General features: G+C 42.9%; 1 protein-coding gene across 1 annotated transcript in view; it reads left to right on the plus strand.

Annotated features, from left to right (window-relative positions):
• Nucleotides 1-10,218: 10,218 nt before the first annotated feature.
• Nucleotides 10,219-18,465, plus strand: part of LOC115456768 (glutathione S-transferase P 1-like) — a 41,504-nt gene continuing 33,257 nt past the window's right edge. Inside the window, exon 1 of the mRNA XM_030186054.1 lies at nucleotides 10,219-10,564. The gene's annotated coding sequence lies outside the window, so the exon portion shown is untranslated. The remainder of the gene's footprint in view (nucleotides 10,565-18,465) is intronic.

The following is an 18,465-nucleotide window of genomic DNA, read 5'->3' on the forward strand; positions in this document are numbered from 1 at the left end:
ATGCCGATGATGTAACGATATACATTCCATTCAAAAAAGACATTAGTGAAATCTCTAACGAAATCAACCAAAGTCTACACATCATGAACACCTGGGCAGATGCATTCCGGCTGAAACTGAACGCAGAAAAAAATTCAATGCCTCATACTGACCTCCCAATACAACACGAATAAGTTTACTACTACTACTACTACTTAGCATTTCTATAGCGCTGCCAGGGTTACGCAGCGCTGTACAAGTTTAGACAAGGGGAAGGACAGTCCCTGCTCAAGAGAGCTTACTGCCATTAACACACCTAAACTAAATCTGCCAATCTCAGAAACATTAAAAATCCTTGGAGTCACTATTGACCGCCACCTAACTCTCGAGACTCATGCGAACAACACAACAAAAAAAATGTTCTACTACATGTGGAAACTGAAAAGAATTAGACCATTCTTTCCAAGATCTGTCTTCCGCAGTCTAGTGCAATCACTCGTACTCAGTCACTTGGATTATTGCAACTCATTATATGGAGGATGCAAGGAACAAATACTGAGGAAACTTCAAACAGCCCAGAATACAGCAGCCAGACTCATCTTCGGAAAACCAAAATACGAAAGTGCAAAACCCCTACGGGAGAAACTACACTGGCTACCACTCAAGGAACGCATCACTTTTCAAAGTATGCACTTTAGTCCATAAAATCATTCACGGGGAAGCCCCTGCATACATGTCTGATTTAATAGACCTACCACCCAGAAACGCAAAAAGATCTTCCCGAACCTTCCTCAATCTCCATTTCCCCAAGTGCAAAGGAATAAAATACAAAGCATTGCACGGATCGACCTTCGCATACAAGAGCACACAAGTCTGGAATACACTACCACGCAATCTGAAAACGATCTATAAACTGACCGACTTCCGCAAACTACTGAAAACCTATCTGTTTGAGAAAATCTACGGCAAGAATCAAAACACATGAAGTCCATACAAACCAATAGATACGCACCAAAACACTCCATCCTGAAGTCTCTTCTCCCGTATCCTCACCACCCTTAAAACCCTACCCAAAAATAAGAATGTTAAACCTTGATGTTACCTTGATATTATTTGTCCACCTCTCGACTCACCATTGTTATCTTCTGATGTTCTATTCCCAAATGATATCCTGTATTTACTCTGTTTCTATAACTCATCACAATGTAATCCATAATCGTACTGTAACCAATTGTACTTCCATCATTCTCAAAGTATTGTAAGCCACACTGAGCCCGCAAATAGGTGGGAAAATGTGGGATACAAATGCAAATAAATAAATAAATATTCATGAGAGATATTTGCATGCACTGCCTCCACTGCATGTAGATTTCTCTCATGAATATTCATTGTGAGTTTCCTGAAAACCTGACTGACTGGGCTGCCTCCAGGACCAGGTTTGGGAACCACTGACAATCATTGGTAGAGGCCCTAGACTATGAATGAGATGAGTGACATACGCCTAAATGATTGCTAAATCTCAGTTGGTACAAAGCTAAGTACAAAACATTTTTCTTTCCAATGTTGTGAAGGATGAATAAGTTTTAGGAAAAATAAGAAATAATAACAACATTTAAAATAATTTAACATACAGAAAGAGAAGATATTGACCTATGACGAGAGGAGCATGAAAGTCTACTCACTAGATGCTCGTTAAACATCATAGTGAAAATTGGCATAAGAAAATACCTCTGAGGTCTAATATAAGAGTTGCTGTGAGAAGGAAATAATATACAGTATTTGGGATTGAATACCTTGAATGGCTACATCAATCATAAGTCTCTTTGGCAGCCAAATGTGGAGTGACATTTAAAAAGGATGTTCAAATCAGCAATTAGACATCTAAGTAAGGATGTCTGAACTTCTACTAGTATCTTAGAACAGAATCTGCCAATGTAGAGCCTGTTCTAAAGTACATTGGTGAAAAGGATGTTCATGTGCTGGTGACAGGCAACTTGAACATTCATTTTAGAAAGATAGACATCTAAAATATCATTTGGGTAACACAGGAACATAAACATCTCTCTGGCAGCATATGAATGTCTGTGTTATAGAAAAACTAGTAAAAAAAGGCCCATTTCTGTCAGAAATGAAATGGGCACTAGCAAGGTTTTCCTCAGAGTGTATGTTTGAGAGAGTGTGTGTGTGATAGACAGAGAGTGTGTCAGAGAGAGTGTATGTGAGAGACAGAGAGTGAGTGAGTGAGTGAGTGTGTGCCCTCTCCCCCCTCCCTTTATGGTCTGAGGCCCCCCTTCCACCCCCACCTCTCTGATCTCAGGACCCCCCTCACCCCCTCCCCCCAGCCACCCATGTCCAGCGACCCTCCTCTCCCCCTGCCCCCCCCTGCAGCCACCCATGTCCAGCGACCCTCCTCTCCCCCTGCCCCCCCCTGCAGCCACCCATTCTCTCACCTGCCCCTCCTTCTTCCACCCAGGTTGTGTAACCAATTCTTCGGGGCAGGCAGGAAAGATCCCTGGTCCTTCCTGCCCGCTGCTGGTGCTGGTGCTGGCGCAGACGCTCCCCCGCTGCCAGATCGCTGTTCAAAATAGCCGCTGAGACTTCCATTGGCGGACTCGCGAGACTTCTGCTGAAGTCTTGGAGGTCGCCCTTGTAAGTATCGGCGGCCATTTTGAACAGCGATCCGACAGTGGGGGAGCGTCAGTGCCAGCACCAGCGCCAGCAGTGGGCAGGCAGGACCGGGGATCTTTCCTGCCTGCCCCGAAGAATTGGTTACACAACCTGGGTGGATGAAGGAGGGGCAGGTGAGAGACCAGGGTCGTTGGACATGGGTGGCTGGAGGGGGGGGCAGGAGGAGAGTAGTGTCGCTGGACATGGGTGGCTGCAGGGGGGGCAGGGGGAGAGGAGGGTCATAGGACATGAGTGGCTGGAGGAGGGGGGGCAGGGGAGAGGAGGGTCGTTGTTTGATGCGCCGCTCCCTGCCACTTGCTCCGCGTGTTTCCCTACTCCTCCCCCTGCCTGGGAATCAGCTGTGAGTGACGTCAGCCTGGCTACGGAGCCTAGCTCAGCAACTCTGAAGGCGCCACGGACACAGGCAGGCACATTAGAATGTTGGTGGTGAGAATTATTATATAGGATAGAAAAATGTAGGCAAATAAAGACCATATGGCTTAGCCAGTCTGCTCATCCATGCCATCTACTATCCCTATCACTCCCTTAGAGATCCTATCTCCTCCCTTCTCCTGCCTTTCTTCCAAAGTACGAATAATTCATTAAAAAATGTCTCACAAAAATTATTTGTAAGTATATTAATCGAACATTGAAGTCACCAGTTAATAAGGCAGGAAAAGCCTCAAAGAGCTTCAAGTTATTCAACTTTTAGAGCTAAAACGATCATCATTGGCATAAAAACCTTCCTTATCATTTTTATAGAAACAATTTAAACTAGTTAATAAGCAAACTTAGCTTTAGCAACTGTCACAGCTAGTTTTTCTGTTCCCCAGGACCAACAATGGCCAGCATTTCACAGATATTTGTTATTGCTGCATCAGGGGCCACATAAGCGGGGCTGTCAAAAAAAAAAAAGAGCAAAAGCAGTTAAAGCATTTCTTAACTCCTAACATCCCAATAACATAAGAAAGACTTACTGTTCGGCAGAGCGCTATAACACTTATCTGGCATGTAAATGATGTATAGTCCATCACTGTACCGATTTCATTAGCAGTGCTTCAGGGACCAGTGCTCACTATCCTTCCTCTGAATTGATCACTATATCCTCTGCAAGATTCCTCTGTCATGATATCTATTTATTCTGCAAAAAGTAACAAACACTGGTCACACTGTCAAATCACAGCAAAGTTGAATGTCTGTTCAGATGCCATATATCTGACAGTTATCTTTGCTTGTTAATGTTTCACACATTCAAGTTGAGAAATGGATGACTGTCAGTATTGTATTTTTCCTTTTAGGGCATTTTTTAATTTTTTTTATTGTGACGTGTCTGGAAATTGTAGACTGAAGAGAGGGACTCAATTATATATATGTTTGATTGATTACAGAGACACTTTTTGAACTCACAAAACATTACTTTCTACAAAATAATTCACGATGGGGCTAGGAATTATTAGGAAAAGGATAGTAAATAAGATCAAGAATACTATGATGCCTCTGTATCGCTCCATTATCTGACCTCACCTTGAGTATTGCATTCAATTCTGGTCTATCTCAAAGATATAGCAGAATTAGAAAAGGTTCAAAGAAGAGCGACCAAAATGATAAAGGGAATGGAACTCCTCTCATGAGGAAAGGCTAAAGAGGTTAGGACTCTTCAGCTTGGAAAAGAGACGGCTGAGGGGAGATATGATCTGAGGGCATCAAACTCCTGACTGGTGTAGAACGAGTACAAGTGAATCATTTTTTACTGCTTGAAAACGAACAAAGACTAGAGGACACTCAATGAAGTTACATGGAAATACTTTTAAAACAAATAGGAGGAAATATTTTTTCGCTCAGTGAATAGTTAAGCTCTGGAACTCATTGCCAGAGGATGTGGTAACAAGGATTAGCGTATCTGGGTTTTTAAATGGTTTGGACAAGTTCCAGGAGGAAAAGTCCATAGTCTGCTATTGAGACAGACATGGGGAAGCCACTGCTTGCTCTGGGATTGGTAGCATGGAATCTTGCTACTATTTCGGTTTCTGCCAGGTACTTCTGACCTGGATTGACCACTGTTGGAAGCAAGATACTAGGCTAGATGGACCACTGGTCTGACGCAGTATAGCTATTCTTATGTTTTACTAAGCTATGGTATGCGGTAAGTGCTAGCATGCACTTACCACAGCTTAAAAAGACTTACCGCGGTAGATCCTGCAGCAAGTCTGAGATTAGCATGCACAAACCACGTGCTAAAAAGTAGTTTCATTTTTATGGCAGAGGGGGCGTGGCAGACAGTGGGCAAGCCAGCACTGATTAGCATATGACATTAATTTAAAACATGGGAAATCAGCCATTTTACTGCTGTGGTAGAAAGTGGTCTTAGCACTCACGTTAAGGGTGCACTGGGGCCACTTTATTCCACACACCCCTAAATAAAGCGCACCATAAAATGTGCTAAAGTATTTTGCAGCAATTTGCAGGTTTGCACACCCTAATCAAGCATCTTTTTTTTTTTTTTTTTTGCATTTTTGGGAGAGGGAGTGCCATGGGCAGGAAATGTGCATGGAAGCATTATCCAGCTAGTGCATTCATAATAGCGCTCATTAACTGGATAAAGCAGACTTAACGTGAAGGCACTTAGCACCTCCTAAATAGAAGTGGTAAGTGCTCCCCCATTTTTTACAAGACCCATGGTTTAATGGAAAAATTAGCAGCGACCTGCAAAAAAAAAAAATGATTTAAGCATGATAGCTCGCGCTCTGTCTGGCTTAGTTGGCAGTCTTTTGAGCGATGGACGCTTTCACAAGCAGGATGCCACTGAGTCCTCTCTATGCCTCCCACGTTCCCCAGGAGTTGAGCCCCTGAGTTCGGGCAGCCAGCAACAGAGAGAACAAAGTCCAGCACAAAGTCCACAGGGTTAGACCAAACAGCAGGTCACAGCAAACCAGGGCTAGGCAACAGGTCAACACCAGGCAGCAGTCACTAGAAGGTGCAGGAACAGGCAGGGGTCAGTACCAGGCAGCAGTCAAAAGCAGGTCCAGGAACAGGCAGAGGTCAATACCAGGCAGAGGTCAAAAGCAGGTCCAGGAACAGGCAGTGGTCAATACCAGGCAGCTGTCAGAAGCAGGTCCAGGAACAGGCAAAGGTCAGAACCAGGTATCCATCAGAAGTAGATCCAAAGCACTGCTACTAGTCAGCGAACCGAGTAGAAGCCGAAGCACTGATAGACTGAGGACAGAGCCTTAAATAGGAAGGAATCAGGCTCAACCAGGCACAGCTGAAAACAAGATGGCAGCCCCCATCAGGAACACCCTGCGACCAAATAAAGGCGTCCTTCCTGCAGCTGCCACCTCCAAGATGGCTGCCCTGGCCTAACAGCCCTCTCCAAGATGGCCGCCGAACCCTGGAATAAACCTGAATCCAAGATGGCCACCAGTGCCCAGCTCAGAACAGCCAGGAAACGTGACAGCCACTTTGTTAACTTTCTGGCAAATGGTCTTTGGTTTCTCCTTGCTTGAGTTGAAGGGTATTGTGGGTTGTATTGGATAATGTCTTTGCCTCTAGGCAGGAAGGAGGATGGAAGCTTGGGGGGCAATAAGGGGAAGGGAAGGGAAATGGGACTTGATATACCGCCTTTCTGAGGTTTTTGCAACTACATTCAAAGCGGTTTACATATATTCAGGTACTTATTTTATACCAGGGGCAATGGAGGGTTAAGTGACTTGCCCAGAGTTACAAGGAGCTGCAGTGGGACTCAAACCCAGTTCCCCAGAATCAGAGTCTGCTACACTGACCACTAGGCTACTCCTCCACTAGCAACATTCCATGTAGAAGCCTGCCCTTGAAGATCAGCAATGCGGTCGCGCAGGCTTCTGTATCTGTGAATCTGATGTCCTGCACATACGTGCAGGACGTCAGACTCACAGAAACAGAAGCCTACGCGGCCGCATTGGTGATCACAAGGGCAGGCTTTTACATGGAATGTTGCTAGTGGAATAGCAACATTCCATGTAGAATCTCAAATAGTAGCAACAGAATCTCCAATAGCAGCAACATTCCATGTAGAATCTTAAATAGTAGCAACATTCCATTTAGAATCTCAAATAGGGAAAGGGAAATGGGACTTGATATACTGCCTTTCTGAGGTTTTTGCAACTACATTCAAAGCGGTTTACATATATTCAGGTACTTATTTTGTACCAGGGGCAATGGAGGGTTAAGTGACTTGCCCAGAGTTACAAGGAGCTGCAGTGGGACTCAAACCCAGTTCCCCAGAATCAGAGTCTGCTACACTGACCACTAGGCTACTCCTCCACTAGCAACATTCCATGTAGAAGCCTGCCTTTGCAGATCAGCAATGCGGCTGCGCAGGCTTCGGTTTCTGTGTGTCTGACGTCCTGGCAGTAATCAGGCAGTGCCACAGACTGCCCGATTACCACTGCTTTACAGCTGGAGCCCTCATCGCTTCCTAAACAGGAGGTGGTAAGGGCTCTGGCAGTAAATGGCAGCGTGACAAATTTTTAAGTAGCGCACAGCCATTTACTGCTTCTATTGGGGCCCTTTTACATGCTGCAGTGAAAGATGGCCTCAGCATGTAGCAATCCCACGCAGGGCCGCCGAGAGGGGGGCGGGGAGTCAAAATTCCCCGGGCCCGGGCCTCCAAGGGGGGCCCGGCGCCGTGGTCAGGCAGCCGGCGCTACAGTCCCCGGTCTCACCTGCCTGCCTCCACGGCTCCGGGCCCCCTTCATTCAAAGCGGCAATCGAAGATCGCCTCTCTTCTGGCATTCCCTCCCTGTGTCCCGCCCTCGCGGAAACCGGAAGTTACATCAGACGCCGGACTGAAGCGGCGGGGGGGCCGCAGCCGGGGGGCGGAGGAGGGCAGCGGGGGGCAGCCTTGCCCCGAGCCCAGCCTAGTCTCTCAGCGGCCCTGATCCCACGCACTGACACCACTGTGGGCCACCTTTTACCACCACTTGGTAAAGGGTCCCTAAATCTGGGCTTAGCACAACGAAACTCCCACATTAAAAGGCACTAAAGCCCAGATTTTAATGCTTTTTAGTAAAAGGGCCTCTGTATTTGGCTGTCAGAAAGGACTTATGATTGACAGCCTTGAATAACATGTGCAGTAGCCATTTAAGATATTGGCATTAGTTTTTGGTCTGGTGTTAAATAGGATGGAATTTTAGTCACCAGTCAAAAGGTTCTGCCTGATCTCCTGCTTTTATCTTTATGGAGATGACTGTGACACCCCTAATCAATCTGGATGTCGTAATGGACTCTTCATTAAAATCCACCCTCATATCAAGGCTGTACTGCGGAATCCCTTTTCTACACCTTGTGTGCCACATAAGCTGAAAATGTACTTAACATACAATGATTTCAGAACAGGACTTCAGGCTGTGATTATCTCTTCTCTTGTCTATTGTAATTCTGTTATTCTCAGTGTACAGGGTTCCTCTTTAAAAGCATTTTAAATGTAGCCTGCCTGGACAGAGCACAAATTCTGCTGTTTGATAATTCACCATGTTAAACATATTACTCCCAGCCTTGGTAACTTCTACTGGTTATCCATTAACTGGCATATGAACTTCAAAGTGATAGTGCTGGATTTTTAAGGCATTACATTGCGACATTCCTGCTATCTCAGATCTTCGTTTCGCAATCTGTACCTTCATGGTCACAGGGATCAAGTGGGTGAGGGGTGTTAGCTGTTCCATCTGTTGGACGGTGCCATCTCGTTGATACCCAGGATCAAAATGGAACCAGGCTATGGCATTCCCTTCTAGAGGCTTTTAGACTAGAAACCTACTTGCTGTCTTACATCAAGAAGGCAAACACATTTTGTTCAAATTGCCTTTGACCCAGGCTAATATACTATACTATCTTATCTTTGTATGAGGCACAGATATTAATAGTTAATCTTAGACCTGCTTTACTGTGTATTTTATTGGTTGCTGTGCTTGTACTAGTTTTTGTCTATGTGATTTTGTTAGTTTTATGTTTGGTTGTTTTATTCTATTTTAAGGTCATGTTATTGTATTTTATCTTATTTCTTTGGTCATCTGTAATCTGTTCACACCTGTGAATGGGTATGACAGGACTAGAAGTAATATTTAATAAAGAGGTAGAAGAAATAATAATAATAATAATTTATGTATTTATCTATCATGTGTATAGTACTTCACAGTTCCTTTTCCTTGGAAGTTACTATCTACAGACTGACAACAGGCACAACAAGAAATAAATAAGACACTTTCCAGTCTTCAGATAGGGATCACTTAAATTGGAAAAGCAGGAAGAAATATTGGATTTAGGTCCTGTACTTGTGGCTCTCTGGTAGTTTAGTCTGTAAGCGACTCAGCTCTGCTGGCAGAATATAACATTTCACTCCATTCCTGCTCTCTCCGCAACATCAAGACAGCTTACAACAATTCAATAATTACAATACCACAACATAAAACTAAACAACAAATAAACAATAGCACTAGTTAAAATAAGCAGGTAGTAAGAAAAAGCCCTATGCACTTTAATGCGTCAGACAATGGGAAGGGACTCAGGGAGGCAAAAGGTTACAGGCTCAATCAGTCCTCACAGACTTTAACAAAGAAAAAGGTTTTTGAACCAGATGTAAATTTATTACAAGAAGATTCCTTTTAGAGGTATGGTGGCAAAGCATTCCATTATGAAGTTACAAGAAAGAAAAATGGTAAATGATATGTCAACTTCAGCGTTTTACGAGCAACAGACAAGAGATGACACGTTTTCATTATGAGATCTAGTAGGTTGCAAAGAAGACAACAGGATCAAGTAGGTACCTAAGGAAGACCAGTGAAAAATGCCTTACAGGCCAGTAAAAGAATTTTAAAATACTTATATACTTACGTACTTATAAACAACTGGTTTCAGTCTGAGTATCACCAGTACCCTGTGGTTGAAATAAAAGCAAATGGAACACTTTTGATGTAAGACTAAAAAGCAAGATTTTGTAACTGAGGAGATTGGTTGATCAAATATGAACAAAGCATCAAAGATGCGGCCTAAAAGGCCAATGCCAAGTTTCAATGTCAAGCCTTGACATCATGGTAAAAGATGCCCAAATATTAGCACAAAAATTATGACTGGGAACTGGAACCATAGGAGCCAACTTTTCAGAATTATTGGGGGGTGCTAAGCCCAAAGGAAATAACCCCTCCCTGGACACATACAATGAATTCTCTCAATATTGGGGGTGCTCAAGCACCCACAGCACCCACAAAGCCAGCTCCTATGACTGGAACTGGCCTTCTCAGGTAGCATTCTCTAGCAGAACTTGCACAGAAACTGTATATGATCCAAAAGAAGAGACATCATTGAACTAAACAAAGGTATCACATAAGGAAGCAATTCTGTTGGCAAAAATTGATGCTAATATTGCTACCAAGAGTTGAGAGGCATTAACTTCTTCAGGAGGGTTAATAAGACTCGTAATTATGTTACATTATTTTTTAGATTGCTTAATGTTTTCCTGAATAATCTTTGGGTAGCATTCTTGCTTAGCCTGTTTGTTTTCCTTGCGGCAATGATAAAGTTGATTCTCATAGCGAGGGCTCAGGGAGAGAATGTGTTGACATCGAGCTCCTAAAATCTAGGTTAAATAATCCATAATTTGCTTATTTATGGCCCAAAGTTTATATACTTTTTCTTGATCTACGTCGGGGAACCAGTCCTGAATTTATTTTTATTTAGAATTTCCTTCCTTCACTAAGTTAATTTCATTTGATTTGTTTGGACAAATGCAACTTTTGTCCTCCCTGCATTTTGCAAGCAACCACCCTTTCTCTCTGCTTGTGATATGAGCTGGATCTACAATTAAAAAGGCCTCCAGAGATCTGCATCAATTGGAACAAAGGACATCAGGATCAGAAACTGCAAACTGAAACCATCACTACAATTTGTGAGTTAAAGTTCATATCTTTAACTTATACTATCTCTAAATTACTGATATCCTGCTGAAGCTTCCTCAGTATTAAAACTTCCAAACAATTTCACAGGAGTGAAAGACAGCCGTTTGATGTATGTCTTTAATGAACAGAAGTGCCTGTTAAATATTAGATACTGGACATTAAAAACCAAATTACCTTGTTTCAAGTTTTTAAAGTACCGCTTGCTCTTTCGGGACTACCGAAATGGCTTGTGTGGCATTAACCCGGTGGTAATCAGGCATTGCCGCTGCCTGGTTACCACCGGGTTAGCGCAGGAGCCCTTATCATCGCCTCAGTGGGTGGCAGTAAGGGCACACCGCTGAATGGCCATGCGGTAAGAGTTATCTCACAGCGTGGCCATTTTGTTTGGGGGGGGGGCTTTTACTGGCTGTGGTAAAAAGGACCCTGGCGCGCAGGAAAAATGGCCCCTGCCACTAGCGCAAGGCCATTTTTCCTGCAGCTTAGTAAAAAGATCCCTCAATTACCTGAACTGTTCAGCTTCCCTCCTCTTCCCCTCTCCATTGCCTGCAGCAACTCCAAGTCTGCAACTTGAATAAAGAGAATTATCTGAATTTGTAATCAGGAGAGCTACACTGTGGCCTGTCACCCACCCTTAACTCTCCTTTCACAGCTGTACGACTGGCTATGGAAGAACGCAGCTTGAAAGAATGAGGAACCCAAGGAGTGCTTAAGGTCGATTATTCTCTCTCCTCTGTCATACAAATACCTGTCCTGATCAGGTCTGTACTTTAACCATAATTCAAACAGCATACAAAGAACATTGACAATTCTATAACATAAGAGCTACACTGTAGCCTCTCACATGCTCTAAACTCTCCCTTACTGTTTCACAACTGACTATGGAAGAATGGCAGCATCATTTTGGAGTCAACCACAACGGCACATCCACACCTCCCCACCTTATGAGCTCCTGAGACACCATGACTTCTCATCACCATCAGTGGCTTCCACCCTCAGGGAGAATCCTGATCTGAAGTCTTTAACACTGCACATTTAAGACTGATAAAGAGCGCTGAACCCAACTGACTTAAATTAGCTCCAAAAGCTGTCAGCATGAAGTGGCTCAAATGGATTTGCTTAGCCTTTTTGAGCACATCAAGCGTCAACTTACCAAATAACTTAGTGCCTAACCCTATCCCCATAATCTATAATCTGTCTAGAAAAAACTGTACTAAGAAACACCCTAGCCGTAAAGATCAAAAATTTACATGAGGTGTGGATACAAAGCTGGAAGCCCAGGCCAAATATATTCCTTGTATTAAAAAAGGAGGAAGGAAGACCAAACAACAGCTGCCATGGTTAAAAATGAGGTGAAGGAAGCTATTAGAGCTAAAAGAAAATCTTTCAGAAAATGGAAAGAGGATCCAACTGCAAATAATAAGAAACAGCATAAGAAATAGCAAGTCAATTGCAAAGTGCTGATAAGGAAGGCAAAGAGGGACTTTGAAAAAAAGATTGTGCTGGAGGCAAAAACACGTGGAGGGGCATAATCGAAGGGATGCCCAAGTTTTGCTGAGGACGTCCTTGCAAAACGTCCCAATGGAGGGGCGGGGAAGCCCATATTATCAAAATAAGATGGACATCCATCTTTCGTTTCAATAATATGGTCGGGGACGCCCAAATCTTGAAATTTAGGTCGTCCTTAGAGATGGGTTTCTGATTTTCGGTGATAATGGAAACCAAGGACGCCCATCACAGAAACGGCCAAATGCAAGCCCTTTGGTCATGGAAGGAGCCAGCATTCATAGTGCACTGGTCCCCCTCACATGCCAGGACACCAACCGGGCACCCTAGGGGGCACTGCAGTAGACTTCAGAAATTGCTCCCAGGTATATAGCCCCCCAAATCCCTCCAAAACCCACTACCCACAGCTGTACACCACTACCATAGCCCTAAGGGGTGAAGGGGTCACCTAGATGTGGGTACAGTGGGTTTGTGATGGGTTTTGCAGGGCTCACGTTTACCACCATAAGTGTAACAGGTAGGGGGGGATGGGCCTGAGTCCGCCTGCCTGAAGTGCACTGCACCCTCTAAAACTGCTCCAGGGACCTGCATACTGCTGTCATGGACCTGAGTATGACATTTGAGGCTGACATAGAGGCTGGCACAAAATATTTTGAAAGATTTTTTTGAGGGGGGAAGGGGGTTAGTGACCACTGGGGGAGTAAGGGGAGGTCATCCCCGATTCTCTCCAGTGGTCATCTGGTCAGTTTGGGTGCCTTTTTGTGCCTTGGTCGTAAGAAAAACAGGACCAGGTAAAGTCATCTAAGTGCTCATCAGGGACACCCTTTTTTTTCCATTATGGGTCAAGGACGTCCATGTGTTAGGCACGCCCAAGTCCCGCCTTCTCTATGTCTCTGACACGCACCTGTGAACTTTGGTCGTCCCTGTGATGGAAAGCAGTTGGGGACGCCCAAAATCAGCTCTCGATTATACCGATTTGGGCGACCCTGTGAGAAGGACGCCCATCTTCCGATTTGTGTCGAAAGATGGCCGTCCTTCTCTTTTGAAAATGAGCCTGATAGTAAAACTTTTTTAGATATGTTAAAAGCAAGAAGCTGGCAAAAGAATCGATTGGACCGCTAGATGACCAAGGGCTAAAAGGGGCACTCAGGGAAGATAAAGCCATAGCGGAGAGATTACATGAATTCTTTGCTTTGGTCTTCACCAAGGAAGATTTTGGAGAGATACTGGTGCCAGAAATGGTATTCAAAGCTGAGTCATAGAAACTGAATTAAATCTCTATAAACCTGGAGGATGTAATGGCGCAATTTGACAAGTTGAAGAGTAGCAAATCTCCTGGACCGGCTGGTATTCATTCCTGAGTACTGATAGAATTGAAAAATGAAATGAACTTGCAGAACTATTGATAGTAATATGTAATTTATCTTTAAAATCAAGTGTGGTTCCAGAAGATTGGAGGGTGGCCAATGTAATGCCGATTTTTTAAAAAGGTTCCAGAGGAGATCTGAGAAATTATAGACCGGTGGGCCTGACGTTGGTGCCGGACAAAATGGTAGAGACTAATATAAAGAACAAAATTACAGAGCATATTCAAAAGCAAGGATTAATGATACAAAGCTAACTACTACTACTACTACTATTTAGCATTTCTATAGCGCTACAAGGCATACGCAGCGCTGCACAAACATAGAAGAAAGACAGTCCCTGCTCAAAAGAGCTTACAATCTAATAGACAAAAAAATAAATAAAGTAAGCAAATCAAATCAATTAATGTGAACGGGAAGGAAGAGAGGAGGGTAGGTGGAAGCGAGTGGTTACAAGTGGTTACGAGTCAAAAGCAATGTTAAAGAGGTGGGCTTTCAGTCTAGATTTAAAGGTGGCCAAGGATGGGGCAAGACGTAGGGGCTCAGGAAGTTTATTCCAGGCGTAGGGTGCAGCGAGACATGGATTTAGTGAAGGGAAATATTGCCTCACCAATCTATACATGAGCATGCAGCTGTGGAATGCACTACCAACTAACCTGAAAACAATTAACGATATAACTAACTTTCGCAAATCTCTGAAAACCTATCTCTTCAACAAGGCCTACCACGAGAATCCATAGCTTAATTATAACACCTCACCACTTCACCTTATTCTGAAAGTCATATTTCCATAAATGTCTGCTTAGATCTTTTTTGTCATCCTTGATCTTTTTGTAACACCAATTGTATCTTTGACCCTGGAATGGCGAAGCCATAACAGGTCTTTGTAAGCCACATTGAGCCTGCAAATAGGTGGGAAAATGTGGGATACAAGTGCAATAAATAAATAAATAAAATAAATTACATTTCTTTGGAGGGGTGAGCAAACATATGGATGAAGGTGAGCTGGTCAATATTGTATATTTGGATTTTCAAAAGGCATTTGACAAAGTACCTCATGAAAGACTCCAGAAAACGAGGTACTGTCCTATTGTGGATTAAAAACTGGTTAAAGGATAGAAAAAGAGAGTAGGGTTAAATGGTCAGTATTCTCAATGGAGAAGGGTAGATAGTGGGGTTCCCCAGGGGTCTGTGCTGGGACTGCTGCTTTTTAACATATTTATAAATGATCTAAAGATGGGAGTAACTAGTGAGGTAATTAAATTTGCTGACAACACAAAGTTATTCAAATTTGTTAAATTGCAAGAGGATTGTGAAAAATTAGAAAAGGACCTTACGAGACTGGGAGACTGGATATCTAAATAGCAGATGATGTTTAATGTGAGAAAGTGCAAAGTGGTGCATGTGGGAAAGAGGAACCCAAATTATAGTTACATAATGCAAGGTTCCACATTAGGAGTCACCAACCAGGGCATCATCGTTGATGATACGTTGAAACCCTCTGCATAGTGTGCAGCTGCGGCTAAGAAAGCAAATAGAATGTAAGCTATTATTAGGAAAGGTATGGAAAACAAAAATGTATCGTTCCATGGTGCGACCGTACCTAAAATAGTGTGTTCAATTCTGGTCACCACATCTCAAAAAAGATATAGTGGAATTAGAAAAGGTACAGAGAAGGGCAACTAAAATAATAGAGGGGATGGGACTACTTCCCTATGAGGAAAGGCTGAAGTGGCTAGGGCTCTTGGAGAAAAGAAGGCTATGATAAAGGTCTATAAAATAACGAGTGGAGTGGAATGGGTAGATGTGAATCGATTGTTTCCTCTTTCCAAAAATACTAGGACTAGGGGGCACGCAATGAAGCTACAAAGTAGTAAATTTAAAATGAATTGGAAAAAATATTTCTTCACTCAATGTGTAATTAAACTCTGGAATTCATTGCCAGAGAATATAGTAAAAACAGTTAACTTAGCAGGGTTTTAAAAAAGTTTGGATGGCTTCCTAAAAGAAAAGTCCATAGACTATTATTAAAATGGACTTGGGGAAAATCCACCGCTTATTTCTAGAATAAGCAGTATAAAATGTATTGTACTGTTTTGGGATCTTGCCAGGTACTTGTGACCTGGATTGGCCACTGTTAGAAACAGGATGCTGGGTTTGATGGGCCTTCAGTCTGTCCCAGTATGGCAATATTTATGTACTTATGTATTTATGCTATTCGAACGTCTGGATCAGATAGGAATAACAGGGACTGTGATAAAACGTTTCAGTGAATTCCTTTCAAATTGAAGCTATTCTGTCAAGAAAAACAACCAACTTTCAAACTAATGGTCTCCTAACTGTAGATCTCCCCTCCCACCTATCATGTTCAATCTCTTTATGTCATTCCTTGCCTCAGTACATCTGGGTCTTAATGAACTACTATTATCCTATGCGGATGACATCCTGCTTCTCTTACCAGTGACAGCATCAAAGATACAATTCAGTCTGTAGTGAATGGCATGACTGCTGTTAGCACCTGGGCTCTGATCTATAAACTGAAATTGAATGCGCAAAAAAACAAGGTCCTTTGGTTCCGAAATCAGGGAGTTGAGGTCCCATCATCAATATCTTTGCCCAATGGTCAAAGCTTTATAGTCAAGTTTGAAACCATAGTACTAGGGGTCTTGCTTGATTCGTCACTCACCTTCTCTTCCTACATTAACCAGCTATGGAAGAAAACACTATTCAAAATGAGACAGCTACGTCTAGTCAGATCATTCTTCAACCAAAAGCCTTTGCTCTACTAGTACAAATGTTAGTCCTACCTCACTTGGATTACAGTAACATTCTATTTCTTGGTATTAAGTGTCAATATCAGAAAAAAAACTGCAAATCATACAGAATACAGCTGCTAGACTAATTGTATATTAGTCTAGCAGTTGTATTCTGTATGATGAGTTGAAACACTAGTATATTCAATCTGTATATACTAGCGTTTCAACTCATCTTAACAAACTGCACTAGCTTCCCATAGCAGAAAGATAGGTTCAAAGCTGCTTGTTTAGTTTTTCAAATCTTACAGGGTTTTACCTCTGAACTATTGACTAAGACCACTTCGCTAAGTTTGGTCCAGTCTAACAGACTGAAAGAACAATTGGTGCTATTGCCACCATTTCAAAAGACAATTCGAAATCAGAAGATTTTCAGCTCCCTATTCCCTGTACTTGGAGTTAAAATATGGAACTCTGTACCTATTGCCATCAGAACAAAAAACAGCTACCTAAGGGGTCCTTTTACAAAGGCGTGCTAAAAAATGACTTGCGGTAGTGTAGGTGCGAGTTTGGGCGCACGCCAATCCATTTTTTAGCGCGCCTGTTAAAAAAGCCTTTTTTGTTTTTGTCGAAAATGGACGTGCAGCAAAATGAAAATTGCCATGTGTCCATTTTGGGTCTGATACCTTACCACCAGCCATTGACCTAGCGGTAAAAACTCATGCAGTAACCAGATGGTAATGACCTACACATGCCAAATGCCACTTGGCACGCGCCAAAAAATAAAAAATATTCTTCATATGCACGTAGCGGACACACACCAAAAATGAAATTACCATAAAAGCCACGCTGTAGTCAGGTTCTAACTCCATTTTGGCATGCATTGGGCGCGCATAGGTGCTTACGTAGCTTAGTAAAAGGACCCCTTAGCTTCAGAAAGAGGCTAAAAACCTTTCAGTTCCCAAAGACTGCTTCATAACAATCCATTGACTTCTATCTCCTAGTATCATCCATTATCCTTTCCTATAATGTTTTTGGTTTCATGCATTATACCAATGGTCTCTAGTAGTTTTCATACCTCACACTAACATTATTGGCTTTTGACTCACCTAGAATGTAAACCACACTGAACCCTGGAAAGGGGATATTAGCGGTATACTTGGGAAAAGTCCACAATTTCGGGAATAACATGTATAAAATGTTTGTACGTTTGGGTAGCTTGCCAGGTGCCCTTGACCTGGATTGGCCGCTGTCGGGGACAGGATGCTGGGCTCAATGGACCTTTGGTCTTTTCCCAGTATGGCATTACTTATGTATTTATGTACTTATGTACAAGAATTGATTTTATTTGATTTTGATTTGATAGAATGCTAGGCTAGTAGGTTCTCTCTTCCTTCTCCAGAGGTTTCTGCCCTATGCAGCTGATGTCTGAGCATGAAAAGATTTTGATAGTACCATGGATGATTATGATTAGTGATCATTATTATTATTATTATTATTGCATTTGTACCCCACATTATCCCACCTTTTTGCAGGCTCAATGTGGCTTACAGAGTGTTGTATGATGCAGTCATTACATTATCTTAAATACATTCAATACATAACAAAAAGGCCAAGGGGAGCTCCTAGGTCTCGGACTTGCCGAAGTGTTGAATCCTAGAAGTGGGCCTGTTCATCAATCGATAAATTTGTAAAGTCAGAAGTAGGTCTTAACATCTAGCTGCCAAGGAAGTCAAGTTTAATTTATTCCAGTTGCTAAACCATTGTGGGGCAGCTAAAACAGATGTCACAGGAATATATTTATTTAAGTTACATTTGTACCCTGCACTTTCCCCGCTCATGGCGGCAGGCAATGGAGGGTTAATTGACTTTCCCAGAGTCACAAGGAGCTGCCTGTGCCAGGAATTGAACTCAGTTCCTCAGGATCAAAGTCCACCACCCTAACCACTAGGCCACAGCCATACTGGGTCAGACCAATGGTCTATCTAACCCACTATCCTGCTTCCAGTAGTGGCTACTCCAGGTCACAAATACCTGGCAGAAGCACAATTAGCAGCAACATTCCACACTACCAATCCAGGGCAAGCAGTGGTTTCCCCCATGTCCATCTTAATAACAGGCTATGGACTTTTCCTCCATGAACTTGTCCAAACCCTTTTTAAACCCATATACACTAATTGCCATTACCACATCCTCCTGCAGCGAGTTCCAGAGCTTAACTCTTCTTTGAGTGAAAAAATATTTCCTCCTATGGAGTGGAGGAGTAGCCTA

The sequence above is a fragment of the Microcaecilia unicolor genome, chromosome 1 (genome assembly GCF_901765095.1).
Source record: "Microcaecilia unicolor chromosome 1, aMicUni1.1, whole genome shotgun sequence".
In the NCBI taxonomy this organism is placed as follows: Eukaryota; Metazoa; Chordata; class Amphibia; order Gymnophiona; family Siphonopidae; genus Microcaecilia; species Microcaecilia unicolor.